The sequence below is a fragment of the Pleurodeles waltl genome, chromosome 1_1 (assembly GCF_031143425.1).
Source record: "Pleurodeles waltl isolate 20211129_DDA chromosome 1_1, aPleWal1.hap1.20221129, whole genome shotgun sequence".
NCBI lineage: Eukaryota > Metazoa > Chordata > Amphibia > Caudata > Salamandridae > Pleurodeles > Pleurodeles waltl.
Window position 1 is genome coordinate 493,252,327 of NC_090436.1, and position 17,130 is coordinate 493,269,456.

A 17,130-nucleotide genomic window follows, 5' to 3' on the forward strand; every position below is an offset into this window, starting at 1 on the left:
GGACATTAGTGAGTGCCTCCTGGAGAGTCGGTTCCCTGGGCCAGTCCTCCCACTGGCACACATCTGTCCTACGAGTGTCCCTCTACCCCTGTCCCTGTGTCCCCTGAAAAGTGTGTCCACTGGCACTGACCCCGGAACCCTGATTGTCTTGGCTGCAAGGTGTGGACTGGGGTCCCTGTACAGGTGGGCACACTGCTGATTGACATGTCCTGAGGATCAAGGTGTGGGGATGTTGGGTGGGTGCTGTGGTGTTGGATACTTACGGGGGAGGCTATGTGATGGACTGGCAGTGGGCTGGGATAGCTGACTGACCAGTGGTCCCTGATGGCCAGGTAAGTTATCCAGATCCACAAGTCCAGAGTAACTGTCACCACTTGGGGCATCTTCTGTTGGAGGGCTGGATAGTCATGGCACCTCCTCGCCGCTGGGATTGGCTGGGGCACCTATGGGGACCTAAGTGATGTATTATGCTTCATGTATGTGACATACTCTACATCCCTAGCTTCCCCTATATCATTGCTGTTGCCCTGCCACCTTTGTTTGCGTATGGTGATATTTTGTGGGATTGATAGTTCTCCATGCTCTGCATGCATTGGTGGTGGGTGTACATGCAGGGCTGGGAGGGCTGTACATGCATTGGTATGGCATGGTGGGCTTGGCATTGGGGTTAGTCAAATGTGTAGTTGCAGTGTGTGGGATGGAGTGAAGTGATGGGAGTCAGGGTGAGGGGGTGAGATGGCATGCAGATACGGGGGTGATAAGTAGTAAATATTGACTCCCCAGTGTCCAGTCCTCTGGGTACTTCAGTGAGTCCCTCAGGATTCAGGATTGCCATGACTTGCTCCTCCCATGCTGTCAGCTGTGGGGAAGGAGGTGGGGGTCACCGCCAGTCCTCTGGATGGCGAGCTGGTGTCTTGCTGCCACGGATCGTACCTTACCCCATAGGTCGTTCCACCTCTTCCTAATGTGATCCCTTGTTCTTGGATGCTGTCCCATGGTGTTCACCCTGTCCACATTTCTCTGCCATAGCTCTATCTTCCTGGTAATGCATATATGCTGCATCTGTGCTCCGAAGAGCTGTGGCTATACCCTGACTATTTCCTCCACCATGATTCGCAACTCCTCATCTGTGAAACAGGGGTTCCTTAGTGGGGACATGGGTGTTGTGTGGTGTGTGTTGTGCAGAGGGTGTTCAGTAATGTGGTGGGGTGTGGGATGTGGAGTGCGTGATGGATGTATGGGTGGTTGTGGTTTGTGTGTGTGTAGTTGTCTCTGTGATTTGCATGGCTAGCTATTGCAGTCTTTTCGTGTCGGCAAAGGGTTGTGTGTAATGTGTGTGTGTGTTTTATAGTGCTGTGGGTGGGTGTGTGTGGTGTGTGTATGAGTGTCAGGTGTGTGATTTTAGTTTTTCCCAATGTTGTGTTGTTTTGTATTTAGGTGGCCATTCTCACTGAGCCAGTGTGTACCACTGATGGTTCACCACCGTTGAATGTCCGCTGTGGTGACTCGTGAGTCATAATGTGGTGGGCGTTGTTTTGTTGGTGTAACGGTATGGGTGTTCATATCATCAGTTTACCACTGACCTTTGGTCTGGCGGATTTGTGTTTGTGGCAGTATTCTGTCGGTCTAGTGTGAGTGTGTCATAATATGGCGAATGGATGTTCGCCTCCGCGACGGTATGTTGACGGCGGTCACCGCAGCAGTAAGCAGCATTTGTGACCAATGTCATAATGACCACCATAGTGTTTCTTAGCAACTTGAAACCCTGCATCTACTCTTATGTGTACTGATCATATTCTCATAATAAACACTAAGGCTCTTCTTAAAGCCACCCCATATCCCAAACACTATGTAAGTTTTAATGAAAATGTAATTTATTTTAATAAAAAATGATTTTGACTCAGATTTGCAAACCAAAAGCACAAATTCAAGGCACAAAACCTAACATATTGTTCATCCATCTATTTTTCAGTGGATGTATGAATGTCAGTGTGTCCATCAAAAGGTGCATTTACGTGTCTGAGTAGGTATTAGTATTTGAGTGGGTGTTTGGGTGTCACTGTGTCTGTGAATAGGTGAATGAGTGTGTCAGTGGGTCTGTGATTGGGTTTATGAGTGGGTGCACTAGTTTCTGAGTGGGTCTTTGAGTGTGTGTCTGAGTGTCTGAATTGGTATTTCAGTGGTGTACAAGTGTCTTAGTTGGTCTCTGAGTCTGTGTATAAATGTCTGAGTGGGTCTGTAACTGGGTCATTGAGTGACTGAAAGGGTCTTCAAGAGGGTTTATGAGGGTCAGTGCATCTCTCAGTGGGTGCATGAGTGTCTGTGTGGATCTGTAAGTAGGTGTGTGAGTGGGTGTCTGAGTGTCTGAATAGGTCTTTTAGCGAGTGCTTGAATATATGATTGCCTATTTGAGAGGGTGTATGAGTGTCACTATGTCTGTGAGTGGGTGCATGAGTGTGTCAGCGGGTTTTTAAGTAAGTGTATGAGTGAGTGACTGAGTGGGTCTGTGAGTGGGTGTATGAGTGTCTGAGTGGGTGGGTCTGAGAGTAGGTGTCTTAGTGCCTGAATGAGTTTTTGAGTGGTTCTATGAGGGTCAGTGTGTCTCTCTGTGGGTGCATGAGTGTCTGTGTAGATCTGTGAGTGGGTGTGTGAAACTGTGAGTGGGTCTGTCAATGGGTGTCTGTCTGAATAGATCTTTCAGTGGGTGTACGAGTGACTGAGTAGGTATTTGAGTGGGTGTATGAACAATCAAATAAACCTATTTTCAGCTTGGACTAAGGGGGCCAGATCGGCAAAACTCAAAATCTCTGCTCCATATATGGCCTCCGCCACGGTATTAGCCCTATAAACTTCCAGGGCTGGGGTACAACACCTATACTTTGTTACTGATATAGATGCCTTTTGACTTAATACAGCTCTTTGACTTAATACAGCTCTGTTTTTTGCTATTTGGGGAGCCCAGGGCAAATTGTCAGCTAATCTGATGCCCAGATAATGACAATGGCTCACTTGCTCCAGTGGCACCCTCTCCACCTCCATTCTGCCTCTAAAAGAGTGGTGAGGATTCAATGCCATAAAGTTACATTTAGTGTGATGTATCTCTAGTTCCCGCTTCTTGCAGAAAGACACAAAATGATCCAGGAATGACTGAAGTCCCATATGGATTCTGAAAAGAGGCCGTGTATTGTCTGTAAATATCATGATAGGTGATTTTTCTTGCAGATTTTGGTGCATCATGCCTACAGTCACTCAATCATACAACCACTTCATTAATATACACACTAAACAATGTGGGGGCAAGGACAAAATCTTGTCTTACTAACCGGTTTATCAGTTTCCTTTATGTTAGGTTGCCCCCCCATGTTCCACCTGATTGATGCACATGTTTCAAAGTGCAAAACCCTCATTATTTTCAGGAGATCTCCAGGAATACCATAATCCTCCAAAACCTTCCACGGGCTGGCCCTAGCAACCAGGTCAAATGTTGCTCTCAGGTCCATGTAGGTCACGTGTAGACGGTCCCTCTTCAGGTCGATATATATATATATATATATATATATATATATATATATATATATATAGCACACCATCAAGAGGCGAAAGACCTAGTCAACTGTGCTGATCCTACACCTAGCCTGACTGTCTGAGAGAATGTGATTATCAGTAATCTACATGTGGAGTTTGAATAGCACCTGCCTGCAAAAGATCTTTTGACTCTTGTCAATAAGGCTGATTGGCCAGTAGTTAGAGGGGGCATCACGCCTGCATTTCTTGTGAATAGGGATGATAATGGTGCCGCACCAGAATGGCAGAATGTTCTCCCCTCTCACAATGACATTACTCAGGGTGTTTAGTTAGGGGACCCAGATGTCTGGTTTGGAAATAAACAGATCTCCCAGAATGCCGATGGGGCTGGGAGCCTTTTCCCTACTAATTTGTGAGAGTGCCTGTTTTGTTTCTGCCTGCTCAAATTCCACAGGGGTACAGTCATGGGTGGGCAAAAGAAATGCTGTAGAAGTATCACTGGAGGGCAGGGGATAGCTGGACCACATACTGTATAGTTCAGGAGGTGTGGGTAACCCATGCATCTGGTTGTACCACTGCTTCTAGGTGATTATCAATAGTACAATTTCCATTGGCTATGGGTTTCCAGAATGCCTTTGAGGTCCTATCAGGAAAAGATTGAGTGACGTTGTCCCATTATGTCCCTATAACCTTTCGTGTTTTCAGTGAATTTCCATGATTTTTTTAACATAACGTAAAGTAGTTTTAATTACTATACGTTAATGCAACTGCGCTGCGTATGGCCTTTGGCCATGCACGACTTGGGTTGGTTGAATGGCAACCAACTTGCTATAACTACCCAACCCCATGCCACGCACGGCCTTCAGCTGTGCACGACATGGGTTCGCTGCAGAGCCATAACATTCAGCCAGGCCCTGCATTCAACCCTGTGTAACCACTCAACCCTGCAGGCATATGTATCTGAGTGGGTCTGGGAGTGTGTGCTTGTGTATCTCAGTGGGTCTGTCCGTGGGCGCTTGGGTTCTGAGTGGGACTGTGAGTGGGTGCATGAGTCTCTGAGTTGATGTGTGAGTGGGTGAATGACTTTGTCTGATTGAGAGTGTGAATGGGTTTATGTGGTTCTGCATGGGGCTGTCAGTGGTTGTGTGAGAGTCTGAGTGGACCTGTGAGTGTGTGCATGGGTACCTCAGTGCGTCTGTCCAGCAGTGCATAGGTCTCTGAATGTGTCTGTGAGTGCGTGTGTGAGTCTCTCAGTGGATGCGTGAGTAGATGAATGATTCTGAGTTGGTCTGTGAGTTGATGTATGACTGTCTGAGTGGGTCCATGAGTAGGTGCATGAATGTCGGAGTGAGTCTGTGAGTGGGTGGAGGAGTGTCTGAGTGGGTCTGTGAGTAGGTGTGTGAGTGTCAGAGTGGGTCGATTAGTGGGTGCATGAGTGTCTGAGTGGGACTGTGAATGGGTCTGTGAGGGTCAGATTGTGTCTGTGAGTAGGTGAGTGAGTACCTCAGTGGGTCTGTCCATGGGCGCATGGGCCTCTGAGTGGGTCTGTGAGTGGGTGCATGAGTCTCTGAGTGGATGTGTGAGTGGATGCATGACTTTTTGAGTGGGTCTGTGAGTGGATGCATGGCTGTCTGATTGGGTCTCTGAGAAGGTATGTGAGTGTCTGATTGAGTATGTGAATGAGTTCATGAGGGTCTGAATAGGACTTTATGTGGTAGCATGAGTGTCTGACTGGGTCTGTGAGTGGGTGCATGAGTGTCTGAGTGGGTCTGTGAGTAGGCGCATGAGTTTCGGAATGGGTCTGTGAGTGGGTGCATGAGTGTCTTAGTAGGTCTGTGAGTGGGTACATGAGTGTCTGAGTAGGTCTGTGAGAGAATGTGTGAGGGTCTGAGTGGGTCACACACAAACACACATACACATATTTCACTAAAAAATGGTTAAAGTGACGTTATAGTTATGTGCTGAAATTAAACAAAATCTAATATTTAAAAAACACAAAACACTGAAATTCACCACTTAATATTTAATGATCCACACATTACTTGAGCCCCACCATGCACCGCTTATGACCTCACTCATTACGTCACTTATGATAATTTAAATAACATCATTGATGGCATCACTGGTGACATCTTTAATGTATCCCGGGAGTGGCCTGTGGTTGGCCCCCTGCGAACGCCAAATACCTCACTGAACACAACATTTGGGACCCTATGAGAAGCAGAAGGCAGGCAAAAATTAAACACATTAATTTAATAATTGCTTGCGCTCCACCAGGTCTCCTGAGAGCCCTATGGAAGGGAGTAAATATTTGAGTACAACAAATTAAATTTATGAGGAAAAAGCAAAAAAGGAACAAAAACATTTTGGGCTTTTTCTTTCATTATTCTTTAAAAAACGGTCTTAAATGTTAAATGAAAGAATTGACACATATACTGGCTGTCCCAAATGGTGGTTTGTAGTTCATCCATCACATGGCTTTTGAAGGAGGATACATGCTAAACAAAGCAAAAGATGTAGAGAACAAAGACAAGATGATAATCACACTCATACAAAGACATAGGCTATCAAAAATGTCCATTGCTGTATGGCCAGTGGAAAAGAGGCATGGAAAACAACATAAAATTGGCAGCCTATGACAAACACACATACTGGCAATGCCAAATGACCACTGAGACATGGCCAGCAAATACCAAGGAGATTCAACAAATGGTTGACCTATCCTACTTGGAGCAATTACCCTCCAAAATCACATCTTGTAGTGTTGCAGAGAAATGATTTACAGACAGCACAGATAGCTGTGCATCTCACATTATGCTTTTTCCTGGAATAGGACTTTCACTACATAACATGGAGTAATGGCATAATCTTTGTAATTCTACATGAATGTTATGTGAAATTACCAAAATTATGCCAAACAAAAGTGTTTTTTTAATTTTGGCCCCGGTCTGTTAATGTCCAGTGTAGTTTTATTGATATTTAAAAGTAGACCTTACTGCATTTCCTCATTTTACTTGAGATGCAGCTTGTTGCATTCCATGGTTTTAGCTGACATGAGTTTCTCCTCCCTGAGGCACATATACAGAGAGCTTCCTCAAGGCTCAGTAAGTCTTGCTGTCCTGAGAATAGTGTTGATGTGCATTAATTGAACACAAGTCCCTATTCAATGCTATTTAATTAGGTTCTGGAGCAGTGGTTCCCAACCTGTGGTCCGGGGACCCATGGGCGTCTGCAAAGCCTCCTCAGTGGGTCCGTGACTGCTTAGAAAATTAAATAATATTAATAGATTAATAAAGTTTATATACATGAAATGGCTAAATGTACAATTGAAAACTTTAATCCATACTGTAAATGTCAAGGAATTTGAAATTGGAGGCTATAAATTAAATTAGTGCCCTTAGATTGATTTGTGAGAGCAGTGCAGGTTCATCAAAAAGAATATAGTATGGTCGATGTGTGGCTTTATTTTGATTTAGAAGAGGTCCAACCTTCCTATTTAATTTGTTTTTTTCTGTTTTTCATTTATATTTGTTTGCACATTAACTAAAGTGTGTTATTATTTGTGTATATTTTGCATTTCAAATCATTGACAATATTTAGGCAGGGGTCCCCCTTTCAGTAATGTCTCAGTTGGGTGCGCCGGATTCCAACAATGATTCAGTGGGGGTCCTCGGTTCCGGTAAAGATAAAGTGGGGGTCCACAGAAACCAAAAGGTTGGCAACCACTGTTCTAGAATTTGACAAACATAATCCATTCCCACACACACATTACTAATAAAAAATGTCTTCCTCGTGCTGAATGCACCTTAAATTTCATTCTTGGATCATCAACTGAGAAAGTCCTAGCCAAATGTACCTCAAAGCACCACTCATGCAAGCTGAAACCATGGAACGCCGCAAGCTATGTGTGAAGCATAATTAAACAATAAATTCATGTCCATTTTTTAAATAAGTAAAACATATTGTCATGTATCAATAATGCTACTTTTTCATGGAATTCACATCCACCTATTAAAGTATCTACACTCATACAAACCAATGATTTTTTACTTACCAGTAATCTTCAGTACTATGAGTTTAAGCCTTCCTTCCCATAGTCCTTACTAGATGATCAATCCCACTCCCAGACAAGCCTTCAAAATGCCCCTGTTGTGCAAGTTACCTTGTTTACATACCTAATAGGGAACATGGGGCCTAATTACTACCTTGGTGGATGGGATGCTCTGTCTCAATGGTGATAGATATCCCACCCACTGTATTACAAGTTGCATTATATCCTACAGAACTTGTAAAACGGTGGCCAGAAATTGTCACATTTGTGACGGAGTATCGCATCCACCAAGGTCGTATTGAGGCCCATAATGTTTTTTGATTTTTGTGTATTTACATATTTTTTTAACCGCTTGGGTGCCCAGGACGGGGTGATCTCGTCCTCGGTGCTGGTTCCCTGGTGCCGAGGATGAGACCACCTCGTCCTGCTATGGGCCCCTGGGCCAGGCACCCCCCTCCCCTGGGCAGGGATGGAAGGGTAATCGCTTCCCCTTCCACCCCCCCCATGATCCCCTTGTGGCGTCTGATGAGGTCAGCGAGCATCTGATGACGTCAGCGCACTTTTGCACGCTGACCTCATCAGAGGCCTTCCCCTGGCGCTGGAAGCTCAGCTTCCAGCGCCCGATCGAAGGAGAAATGAAATCACGTGGAGGGGGAAGGAGAGGAAAGGCTTTTCCTCTCCTTTCAGGCCTCTCTGAGCATTTCTTTCAGGCTTCTCTGAGCATTTCTTCTCTGAGCATTTCTGCTGCCCGATCGCAATGCAATCAGGCAGCAGAAATGCCACCAGACACCAGGGATTTTTTTTTGTGTTTTTATTTACTTCATAAAGAGAGCAGCCCCTTGGGAAAGGGCCGCTCTCCAGGGAGGGCAATTTATTTTTTGGCTGTTTCTGCCCCCACTGGGGGCAGAAACCCCCCTAGGCACCAGGGATTTTTTGTTTTTGTGTTTTTTATTTGTGGGGAGCGACCCCTTAGGCAAGGGTCGCTCTCCTGTGGGCAAACGTTTTTCTAGGCCATTTCTGCCCCCCTTGGGGGCAGATTGGCCTATTTTTATTAGGCCAATCTGCCCCCAAGGGGGGCAGAAACCACTAGACACCAGGGATTTTTTTTATTTTAAATGTACACATAAGGGGAGCGGCCCCTTGGGCAAGGGCAGCTCCCCGGGGGGGAAATAATTTTACGGCTGTTTCTGCCCCCCCTGGGGGCAGATCGGCCTAATAAAATTAGGCCAATCTACCCCCAGGGGGGAGAAACCCCCTAGACACCAGGTATTTATTTATTTTTTGTTTGTTATATGTGGGGCGTGACCCCTTTGGCAAGGGTCACTCCCCTGGGGCAAAATTAATTCTAGGCCGTTTCTGCCCCCCTTGTGGGCAGATCAGCCTATTTCTATTAGGCTAATCTGCCCCCAAGGGGGGCAGAAACCACTAGACACCAGGGATTTTTTTTTGTCAGTTTCATTTGAGGGGAGCGACCCCTTAGGCAAGGGTCGCTCCCCTGGGGGCAAAATTAATTCTAGGACGTTTCTGACCCCCTTGGGGGCAGATCGGCCTATTGTAATTAGGCTGATCTGCCCCCGGGGGGCAGAAACCTCTAGGCACCAGATCGGCCTATTTTTATTTGGCCAATCTGACCCTGGGGGGAAGAAACCACTAGACACCAGGGATTTTTATTTTTTTGTAAAAATGTCACGCAAGGGGAGCGACTTCTTAGGCAAGGGTCGTTCCCCTGGGGGGCAAATTTATTTTAGACCATTTCTGCCCCGCTTGGGGGCTGAGCTGCCTATTTTTATTAGGCCGATCTGCCTCTAATGAGGGCAGAATCCACTAGGCACCAGGGATTTTTTTTTGTGCCAATTTCACGCAAGGGGAGCAACCCCTTAGACAAGGGTCGTTCCCCTTGGGGGGCAAATTTATTTTTGGCCATTTCTGCTCCCCTTGGGGACAGATCAGCCTATTTCTATTAGGCCGATCTGCCCCCAGGGGGCAGAAACCACTTAGGCACCAAGGATTGGTGTGTGTGTTTTGTTTGGGGGGGCAGCCCCTTGGGCAAGGGTCGCTCCCCATGGGGGCACATTACTGTTGCCCATATCTGCCCCCCTTGGGGGCAGATCGGCTTATTTTTGGAAGGCCCATCTGCCCCCAAGGGGGACAGAAAGCCCACCAGAGACCAGGGACGATTTATTTTCAAAATAAGAGGGTGTGGACATGGCCATACCCCCTCCGCAAATAAATGGGGCCAAAGTTGTTCTGCCCACCAGTGGGCAGATGGGGCAATTACCCCCGATCCACACCCCGGCGGGCAGGAAGTCTACTAAATGCCAGGGAATTCAAATAAAAAGTGGGGTGGTGGCTACCAACCAGTATGGGCATGGTTATGCCCCCACCCCAACTGAAGGGGGTAACAGTCTTTCATCTCTCCCCCGCACACTAAAACATCTTATCCCACTGCAAGCAAGTGAACATTTGATTAATTGGGGTTTTGGTTTTACATTTGGGCCATGAGAGCTTGGCTAACTCTCAAAATCGTCCCATTTGGAATGGTGAGGGCTGCACTTATTGGACTTTGGGACGCTGCCATGTAGAAAAATCCACAAGACCTAGACACATCTGAAAACTAAACATCTGGGTGAGTCCAGGGTGGTGTGCTTCACATGCACCCACCACCATTTTCTTAACCACAATGCCCTGAAAACCTCCAACTTTGCTGGAAATCACACATTTTTCCCACATTTTTGTGATGGAACCTACTGGAATCTGCAGGAATCCACAAAATTCCTACCACCCAGCATTGTCTCATCTATACCGACAGAAATTCTGCCCCACTTGTCAGCCTAAAAATGTTTTTTTCCAAACTGCCCTTTTGGACCCACTTTGGTTCCCCCTCAATTTTGACATGTTTTTGGCTCTTCCCTGCCACAGGCACTTGGCCCACCTACACAAGTGAGGTATCATTTTTACCGGGAGACTAAGGGGAACGTTGGGTGGTAGGAAATTTGTCCCGGTGCGGTGATCCCACACAGAAATGTGGGGAAAATGTGATTTTTTAGCTAAATTTGAGGTTTGTTGAGGATTCTTGGTAAGAAAACACTGGGGTTTCCACGCAAGTCACATCTCCCTGGACTCCCTCAGGTGTCTAGTTTTCAGAAATGTCTGGGTTTGGTAGGTTTCCCTGTATGGCTGCTGAGCCCAAGACCAAAAATGCAGGTGACACCGCAAAACCAGGAAGTTTTGTATTTGATAATTTTGATGTGTCCAGGTAGTGTCTTGGGGCATTTCCTTTCGCGGGCACTGGGCCTACCCACACAAGTGAGGTACCATTCTCATCAGAAGACTTGGGGGAACACTGGGTGGAAGAAAATTTGTGGATCCTCTCAGATTCCTGAAATTTCTGTCACTGAAATGTGAGGAAAAAGTGTTTTTTTGGCCAAATGTTGATGTTTGCAAATGATTCTGGGTAACAGAACCTGGGAAGAGCCCAACAAGTCACCCCATCTTGGATTCCCCTAGGTGTCTAGTTTTCAAAAATGTGCAGGTTTGGTAGGTTTCCCTAGATGCTGGCTGAGCTGGAGGCCAAAATCTACAGCTAGGCACTTTGCAAAAAACACCTCTTTTTTCTGTAGAAAAATGTGATGTGTCCACGTTGTGTTTTGGAGCATTTCCTGTCGCGGGCACTATGCCTACCCACACAAGTGAGGTACCTTTTTTATCGGGAGACTTGGGGGAACATAGAATAGCAAAACAAGTGTTATTGCCCCTTGTCTTTCTCTACATTTTTTCCTTCCAAATATAAGACAGTGTGTAAAAAAGACATCTATTTGAGAAATGCCCTGTAATTCACATGCTAGTATGGGCACCCCAGAATTCAGAGATGTGCAAATAACCACTGCTCCTCAACATCTTATCTTGTGCCCAGTTTGGAAATACAAAGGTTTTCTTGATACCTATTTTTGACTATTTGTATTTCAGCAAATGAATTGCTGTATACCCTGTATAGAATGAAAACCCACTGGAAGGTGCAGCTCATTTATTGGCTCTGGGTACCTAGGGTTCTTGATGAAGCCCTATATATCCCCGCAACCAGAAGAGTCCAGTGGAAGTAACAGTATATTGCTTTCAAAAATCTGACATTGCAGGAAAAAATTACAGAGTAAAACATAGAGAAAAATTGCAGTTTTTTTCACCTCAATTTCAATATTTTTTTATTTCAGTTGTTATTTTCTGCAGGAAACCCTTGTACGATCTACACAAATTACCCATTGGTGAATTTAGAATTTTGTCTACTTTTCAGAAATGTTTAGGTTTCTGGGATCCAGCATTGGTTTCACACCCATTTCTGTCACTGACTGGAAGGAGGCTGAAAGCACAAAAAATCGTAGAAATGGGGTATGTCCCAGTAAAATGCCAAAATTGTGTTGAAAAATTGGGTTTTCTGATTCAAGTCTGCCTGTTCCTGAAAGCTGGGAATCTGGTTATTTTAGCACTGCAAACCCTTGTTGATGCCATTTTCAGGAGAAAAAAAACACAAGCCTTCTTCTGCAGCTCTTTTTTCCCATTTAAAAAAAAAAAAAAAACGAATGTTTCACTGTATTTTGGCTAATTTCTTGGCCTCCTTCAGGGGAATCCACAAAGTCTGGGTACTTCTAGAATCCCTAGGATGTTGGAAAAAAGGGCGCAAATTTGGCATGGGTAGCTTATGTGGATAAAAAGTTATGAGGGCCTAAGCGAAAACTATTCCAAATAGGCAACAACAGGCCTGGCAAAGGAGGGGGAAAAGGCCTGGCAGCGAAGGGGTTAAATAACCCACTTTTACTTTTATGTGCTACCTTTTTCCTCCTTCACTTACATTTACATTAAAAACTAATAGTTCAAACAGGGATGGAGTGAGGGACCATACGACTCTGACAAGGAAGACTTTGACACAGAATTAAGATTACAGATAACTAATTAATAATTTAACCCTCCTCATTCAAGTTTCTTGACCAACTCCTTACTAAATGAAGAAGTAACACATAATTGGTACCTAACCACCAAAGGCACACGCATGCTCACCAGGAATTGATTGTAAACAAATTTGCAGCAGACAAAACAGTTTCACCAAAAGTTGTGGAAGCAAAATTACCCATTTGTAGTCTATGATGTTTGTCAAATGTAAAGAAGAGTAGACCAAGTAGCTGCCATGCAAACTCCTTTAAAAAACAAAACAACTTTCTGCCCAGGTGACCTCCATAGTTTACTTTTCTTGAATTTGAGAAGACAATGGAAACATAAATTTTAAATATTGGCCCTCATTACAACCCTGGCGGTCGGTGTTAAAGCGGCGGTAATACCGCAAACAATCCGGCGGAGAATAAAATGGGATTACGACCGTGGTGGAAACCGCCAACATAGACAGCCACTTTAACACTACGACCGCCATGGCGGTACAAACAAACAGCGCGGCGGACACCGCCAACAGACAGGCGTAAGACAATGTACCACCCACCCTAACACAACATGCCTATCCGCCACCTTTTCCGGGGCAGAACCAACACAAACAAAAACATGGCGGAAACAGTACAGAGAAGGGAAAATACTCACCTTTCCACACACCACGAGGAACCAGGACGCCATGGAGCCCGAATTGCAGATACTGCCGATGACGGTCTTCCTACTCCTCTATTTGGAGCTCCAACGACGGCGGCGACGACCATGGTGAGTACCTCACCTACAACACAGGGGAGGGGGGAGGGAAAAGAGAGTGACACACACACGCAACACGCAACACCCCCACCCACAACACCATACACACAAATACATGCTGCAACAAAGGAAATGATTTGAATGAATGTGAAATATCATTATCAAAATTCAAAATCCAGTATATACAGTTATGTACACCAAATACACAAGTCCGTATAGTGCACCAATCATTGTCCGCAGACCACTGGGCCCAAAATGAATGGGCGAGGCCCACACATGATACCTGACTCCAAACGGAGAGAACACTGGAGGGGCATCAGATAGAAAATATACAGGCATCTCATGGGGAGGGGGAGGTGGGGCAGCTCAACCTGATGAACGCACAACGCCACTGCTCCATGAGGGGCCTTCATGCCCACAGTTTGGTCCTGGGGAGTGCAAAGCCACAGTCTCTCAAGTCTTTCCAGTGGGTGGTTTGCCCACTGCTTTATCCTGGAGAGTGCAAAGCCACAGTCTCTCAAGTCTTTCCAGTGGGTGGTTTGCCCACTGCTGTATCCTGGGGAGTGCAAAACCACAGTCTCTCAAGTCTTTCCAGTGGGTGGTTTGCCCACTGCTGTATCCTGGGGAGTGCAAAGCCACAGTCTCTCAAGTGGATAACAGTCTCACTTGTTCTGGAGGGGGCTTTGTGCCCAGAGTGCTTCATCCTGCCAAAGGACTGAGGTATTGGATGTATCTCTCCACTGGTTCTGGAGTGGGCTTGGTGTCCAGAGTGCTTCATCCTGCCAAGGACTGAGGTAGTGGATGTATCTCTCCACTGGTTCTGGAGGGGGCTTTGTGCCCAGAGTGCTTCATCCTGCCAAGGACTGAGGTAGTGGATGTATCTCTCCACTGGTTCTGGAGGGGGCTTTGTGTCCAGAGTGCTTTATCCTGCCAAGGACTGAGGTAGTGGATGTATCTCTCCACTGGTTCTGGAGGGGGCATTGTGCCCAGAGTGCTCCACATGCAGTGTGGCCGGAACAATACACTCTCCTGGGTGTGTGTGCCATGAGATTGCCGAGGTACAGGTTGTATGATACGCCATGGAGGCAGAGACATACCCCACACTGCTGCGGCTTCGCAGTCCATATGCAGGTGACAACTGTGATGACAGTGATGCTTCATGGAAGCTGCCCAGAATCCTTGAACTCACCACCAGCCTCGGACGACTGACCACTGGGGATGGTAGCCATGTCTGCGGTGGTGCCACTGTCTGAGGACGTCACGGGGCCGCTGGTGGTGCTTGCTGCAGTGTCAGTCATGGCGGTGCTTGCGGCGGTGTCAGTTGCGGTGGTGCTTGCGGCGGCGGTGCTGGCTGCGCGGTCTGTGGCGGCGGTGCTGGCTGCATGGTCTGTGGCGGCGGTGCTGGCTGCGTGGTCTGTGGTGGCGGTGCTGGCTGCGGGGTCTGTGGCAGCAGTGCTGGCGGCGGTGTCTGTGGCGGCGGTGCTGGCGGCGGGGTCTGTGGCAGTGGTGCTGGCATCGGGGTCTGTGGCGGCGGTGCAGGTGGCAGTGTTCTCCACCGTACAGGTTGGTGTGGACGTGGACAGAAGGTGTGACACTGGTCCCTCAGTCTGTGCCACCATGCCCTCTCCTGACCTGCCCTTCCATTTTTGGCCCTTCCCCACCTTTAATGGTGCCGCAGTTTTCTTGCCACTATCCCCTTTTGTTTTTGCTGACCCCTTGGTGGCAGGTGTTTTTGGCTTCTCCCTCCGGGATGTGGGCACCTTTTTAACCTTGGCAGGTGGCGGAATGTCCTTACCCTCGCTCTGTGGCACACTGGCAGCCCTGATGGTTGGCGCACTCCATGACCCCGCAGTTGCTGGCACCACTGTGCCTGGGGATGTGGTGGCTGAGGTGCTGGGCTGGGACATGCAAAGCCTGGCCCTAGGGGAAGGACAGGGGGGAGGTGTAGGGAAGAGGTCAATGTTAACCAGGAAAAGTTTTTTAGACAAACTGGGACGGGTAGATGGCGGGGGTTTGGGAGTGGAGGAAGAGTTAGTGGTTGTAGGAGGTGTACGTCTGCTGAATTTGGGTGAAGGTGCATGGGCTGGAGTCTGTTGTGAGGTGGATGGCTGTTGGGTGGGTGTGTGCCTGCGTTTGTGTACTTTGGGAGGAGGGCTCACTGACACACTGGGAGAGGACACTGGGGATGTGTGAATGGTAGTGGGGATGGTGAGAACACGTGAGCGGTGTGTGGTGATGGGCGTGCTGGTGATGGAGGTAGTGGCTGAGGATGTAGTGCATGCAGGTGTGAGTGGAGACAAGACTGGGAGAGAGAAGGGAGATGTGGAGGAGTGGGACACAGTGGGGGGAGTGGATGTTGGTATGTGTGCATGAGTGTGATGCATGTGTGAGTGCCTGTGGGATGTGTGGTGCTTATGTTTGCCTGAGCCACTCTTGTGTGTTGATGTGTGTGCATGCTGGTCTGATGGTGTGCTTGGGATAGGCTGAGGTACTGGGGATTGGGACTGGGTGGAGGAGGTTGAAGGGGGGGAGGCTGGACACAGGGACAATGGCTGCCATGAGTGCTGAGGCCAGAGCCTGAAATGCTCTCTGTTGGGCTGCCTGGCCAGCATGAATGCCCTCCAGGTATGCATTTGTTTGTTGCAAATGCCTTTCAACACCATGGATGGCATTCAGAATGGTAGACTGCCCAACAGTGATGGATATCAGGAGGTCAATAGCTTCCTCACTGAGGGCAGCAGGGCTGACTGGGGTAGGACCTGAGGTTCCTCGGGCGAAGGAGATGCCCACCCTCCTGGGTGAGCGGGCACGGACAGACGCTGAGGGGCTGCTGGGAGGGCGGTGCTAGTAGGGGGGTGGCAGCTGTACCTGTTGATGTGGTGGGCACAGAGAGGCCCACCACCGCAAGGGAGCTCCCATCAGAGGAGGAGTCGCTGTCGCTGGTCTCTGCTCCTGTCCCTGCCGTGGAGCTCCCCTCACGCTCCGTCCCACTGGTGGCTTCAGACTGCGTTGTTTCGCCCCCTAGGGCCAAGTGGGATGCAGCTCCCTCCTGCTCCGGTGCCAATGCTCCTCCGTCTGATGATGCTATTGCACACAAGAACATCACAAAAAGGGAGGGAGAAAGACAGGAGAAAGACATGTTCAATGCATGCAACACCACTACAGTTGGCGGACACAACAGACACAGCAGCCCTCTGCACTACATCATGCACTTATAGTTCCTATATTAATCACATGCCCATGGGGTACAAGGCCTAAGCCTGATTGCTGCACACCTGGAAGTCACAGGAGATTGACTAGGTGTAGATGGCACTAACCACTAGTGGGGTGCCACATAGCCTGCCTCACAAGGGACCTTGCCTGCCAAGCTCACCCTGGCCTAGGGGAACCCACTGCCCACCTCCCCCATCCAGCTCGTAATGCGCACAGAGTCAGCTGAATGAGAGTGAAGTCACCCCCTTGTGGCTGCTGTGATGCCCTCAAGCGCCCATCCAACTCCGGATATGCCACCACCAGGATCCGGAACATCAGGGCGGTTATGGTGCGACGGGCACCCCTCCCATGTTGGGAGGCCATCCCCAGCTGGGCCTCTGCCGTCTTCTTGCTCCAGCGGCGCAGGTCCTCCCATCTTTTACGGCAGTAGGTGCTCCGTCTGTGGTGGACCCCCAGGGTCCGGACGTCCTTGGCGATGGCACACCAAACAGCCTTCTTCTGGTGGGTGCTGACCTAGAGGAATGGTACAGGGGGAAAGGAAATTCTTTACCCGTCCAGACCGTCATACGCATTGGCCTCGTTCCCACCCTTGCCCTGACGCACATGCACTCACCGTCCGCATATGCAGGCCTCAGCCCCCCCATGTATCTTCCATCCACACC